The sequence below is a fragment of the Mustelus asterias genome, chromosome 26, assembly GCF_964213995.1.
Source record: "Mustelus asterias chromosome 26, sMusAst1.hap1.1, whole genome shotgun sequence".
NCBI classification, from domain to species: domain Eukaryota; kingdom Metazoa; phylum Chordata; class Chondrichthyes; order Carcharhiniformes; family Triakidae; genus Mustelus; species Mustelus asterias.
This window is the reverse complement of record NC_135826.1, coordinates 35,144,483-35,148,809: the sequence shown is the minus strand read 5'-3', so window position 1 is coordinate 35,148,809 and position 4,327 is coordinate 35,144,483.

Genomic DNA, 4,327 nt, shown 5'->3' with positions numbered 1-4,327 from the left:
CGGGACACCCTTACAAAATGGTGGTTGAGCGCTCCGAAGCCGGTTTCACCAGCCTGTTTAGGATCCACTCCCGTACCAGTGCCAAGCTCACAACTCTCCAAATATGTGACTGAGTGTCAAAGGATTGCAGTGCGGAGCACGCCTGAGAGGTTGGCATGGTTCGCCTCATGCTTCTTGCTGTTATGACACTTTTGGGACAATTCCCCCTATTGACTCAGAAAACTACCATGAACCCATAACAAAAAACTCTCCACTCTCTCAATACAAGTATTTTTGCCATCCCAGTGTATTTTTGGATAATTAAAATATGCTATTATAACCATATTGCTCTAATTTATCCATAAATTAAACTTCCACATTTAGAGACTGGATTAATAATCCTGTTTACCTCACCTCCCCGTTCCCACACAATTATCTACAGACCTGACTCTGGCTGCATCAAATCACAAAGGTCCCATTTATACTCATTCAAGTTTTTTCTAAAATCTTGTCAACAATACCTGGTGCAGAAAAAAAAAACCCCTGTAATTTTATAGAAACTAATGTGTGTATGTTTTTGCCTCGAGTTTCTGACAGTGGTCCTTTCCTTCCATGCCAGTGTGCAAAGTAGAACGGTTAAAAACTAATTTGGTGTTTCTCCCTGAGTAGCACAGTGGAATGAGATAGCTGGCATCTGACTGTTCGTATGAGCCTCTTGGCTTTAAGGTCCTGGTATAATCTGCACCTCGTATAGCACCGCATGCATCAGCTGGGTCTGCTCTGCTTTGTATCCAAGCAGCTAGTTAGCGCATTTATGATGGTGCTGATATGCTGCCAGACAGTACCATCATCTGGGAGGGCATTCCTGCCAAGCTATTAACACTGGACGCATGGTCATGAATCAAAGTGAAAGAAACCCTTAGGTGAATCCCTGCCGAATAATTATCTTTCCAGGAACTCTCGGCAGGGTTTTCCAGCCCTGATACCAGTGGCCATTGTGGGTGGGATGGGAAAGTAAGAGGAGCCGTTGGCTTAATGGATCTCCAGATTTTCCTGTTCCGTCTGCGACAATGTCTGTCGATGTCAAAAGGCTGGAAAATCCCACCCTGCATGTTTTAATCCTCATTTCACTCTTGCTTCCTTTACTAATTACTTTAAATCTGTACCCCCTCGATCCTTTCACAAGTGGGAACAGCTTTTCCCTATCTACTCTGTCCAGAACTCTCACGGTTTTGAATACATCCATCGTATCTCCTCTCAATCCTTTTGCTGTGGAAAACAGTCCTAACTTCTCCAATCCATTTTGCATAATTGAAGTTCTTCTTACCTGGAACCATTCTTGTGAATCTTTTTCTACACCCTTTCTAATGCTTTCACATACTTCCTAAAGTGCGGCACCAAGAGCTGGATGCAATATTTTAGCTGAGGCTGAACTAGTACAAATTCAACAAAACCTCCTTGTTCTGTGACCATATTAATAAAGCGTAGGATATTGTATAGCCTTATTAGGTGCTTTCTTATCTGTCCTGTTACCTTCAATGACTTATGGACATATGCACTCAGGTCCCTCTGCTCCTGCACCCCATTTAGAGTTGTACCCTTTATTTTGTATTGTCTATTCTTGTGCTCCTATCACTTTGCATTTATCTGCATTGAACTTCATCTTCCACTTGTCCGCCCATACCACCAGCTTGTCCATGTCCTTTTGAAGTTCAACACTATCCCCCCTTACAGTTTACAATGCTTTCCAGTTTTGTATAATCCATAAACTGTGAAGTTGTGCCCCGTGCACCAAGGTCAAGGTTATTGATATATATTAGGAAGAGCAAGGGTCCCAACACTAGTCCCTGGGGAACGCCACTGCAAGCTATGGGCAGCACGGTGGCATTGTGGTTTGGACTGCAGCTTCACAGTGACCTGGGTTCAATTCTGACCTCGGGTGACTGTTTGTGTGGAGTTTGCACGTTCGCCCTGTGCCTGTGTAGGATTCCTCTGGATGCGCTGGTTTCCTCCCACAGTCCAAAGATGTGCAGGTTAAGTGGATTGGCCATGCTAAATTGCCCCTCAGTGCCAGGGGATTAGTAGGGTAAATATGTGGGGTTACAGGGATAGGGCCTGGGTAGGATCGTTGTTAGCTCGATGGGCTGAATGGCCTCCTTCTGAACTGTAGGAATTCTATGCTACTTTCCTCCAGCCTGAGAAACATTAATTGCTCTGTTCCCACAAAAGGAAATGACTGCGGATGCTGGAATCTGAAACAAAAAACAGAAAATGCTGGAAAACCTCAGCATGTCTGACAGCATCTGTGAAGAGAGAATAGAGCTAAGATTTCGAGTCTGGATGATTCTCAGTTTCCTGTTGCTTAGCCAATGTTGTATCCAATTCATTACTATCTTTTTTTTATACTTTTCCAATTCAATCAAATCAAATCCAACGATCCAGGCTGACAAGACAGAGCGAGCGACCAAACCACCCTGTCCTGGGCCTGATCTACATGAGCCAAGCTGATTGGAGAAGGGGGAGGTTCCTCCTCCAAGACTTGAGCTCATTTGCATCTTAGTCAAAAGGCCGAGATGCTGCTTTAAAAGATTGCTTCATATGAAACATATGAAGCCTCAGTGTAACCTAATGACCTCAACCAAGTGCGGCCGACCATGGGCTGCCGACCATACTACACTTGATCTTAGCCAAAAGGCCGAGAAGCGATCCAATTCATTACTATCTCTTTTATTCCAAGAGCTATAACTTTGATCACAAGTCTGTTGTGTGGCACTGTATCGAATGCCTTTTGTAAGTCCATGTACACCACTTCAACAGCATTACCCTTTGTGTTACCTCTTCAAAAAACTCCAGCATGTTAGTTGAACATGAAGAAATACATTCTGGCTCTCCTGAATTTCTTCAGCCAGAGGGTGGTGAATCTGTGGAATTCATTGCCACAGAAGGCAGTAGAGGGCAGGTCATTGAGAGTATTTAAGACAGAGATAGATAGGTTTTTGATTGGTAAGGAGATCAAAGGTTACGGGGAAAAAGGCGGGAGAAAGGGATTGAGAAACATTACAGCCATGATTAAATGGTAGAGCAGACTTGATGGGCCGAATGGCTGAATTCTGCTCTGATATCTTATGATCTTATGTAATTTTGCCCCCCAGTTATTTATTTTCCAGAGGTTTCCCCACCACGCTGCTCATCACTGGAACTTGACTCAAGAGTTGTGTTGCCTGAGGATGAGTTAATTAATCATGGCTTGACATTGTCCCCCGTGCTCCCCCCACTGCGTATTGCCAGTGGCTCTGTGCCAACTCCTGCCCCACAGAGAATGGGGAACATGAAACTGTGCACAGCCCCTCCGTCCCACCTGCAGCACTCACTGCCACCCCCTGCACTCTCTGCCCCCCAAATGCTCTCTCCCAGTGCTCTTTGCCCCCCAACATTCTCTGCCCCCAACACTCTCTGCCCTCAGCACCCTCTGCCCCCCCAGCGCACTTTGTCCCCCCCCAATGCACTCTCTCTCCCCCAGGAATTTCTCTCTATCCCCCAGCAATCTCTCTTCCCCACCCCCAGCAATCTCTCTCTCCCCCCACCCCCATCAATCTCTCTCCCCACCCCCCCAGCAATCTCTCTCCCCCAGCAAACTCTCTAACCCCCCTCCTGATCTCTCTCTCTCTCCCCCCATATCACTCTCTCCCATTATATCTCCCCCATATCTCTCTTGCCCCCCCATATCTTTTTCCTGCACCCCCATTTCTCTCTCCCCCATATCTCCCTCCATATCCCTCTCTCCCCATATCTCCCTCTCACCCCCTCATATATCTCTCCCCCCATCTCTCTCTCTCACCCCCCAACTCCCAGCAATTTCTTCCCCTCAGCAATCTTTCCCACCCTCCCAGCAATCTCTCTCCTCCCCAGCAAGCTCTCCCCCACACCCCCAGCAAGCTCTCCCCTCACTCCCCCCACCCTCCCATCAATCTCTCCCGCGACCCCTCCAGCAATTTCTCCCCCCAACCCACCACAATCTCTACCCCGACACCCCAGCAATCTCTCCCCTCAGCTATCTCCCCCCCACCCCCAGCAATCTCTCCCCCCCAGCAATCTTTGTTACCCCCAAGAAATCTCTCCCCCCAGCAATCTCCCCTCCCACCCCAGCAACCTCTCCCCCTCCCCAGCAATCTCTTTCCCCCAAATCCCAGCAACGTCACAATCTCTCCCCCCTCAGCAATCTCTCTTCCCCAAACCCACCTCCCCCCCAGCAATCTCCCCCCCCCCAAGCAATCTCCCCATCCCCACCAGCAATCTCTCCACCCCCACCACAATCTCCCCCCGACACAATATCCCTACCCACCCCAGC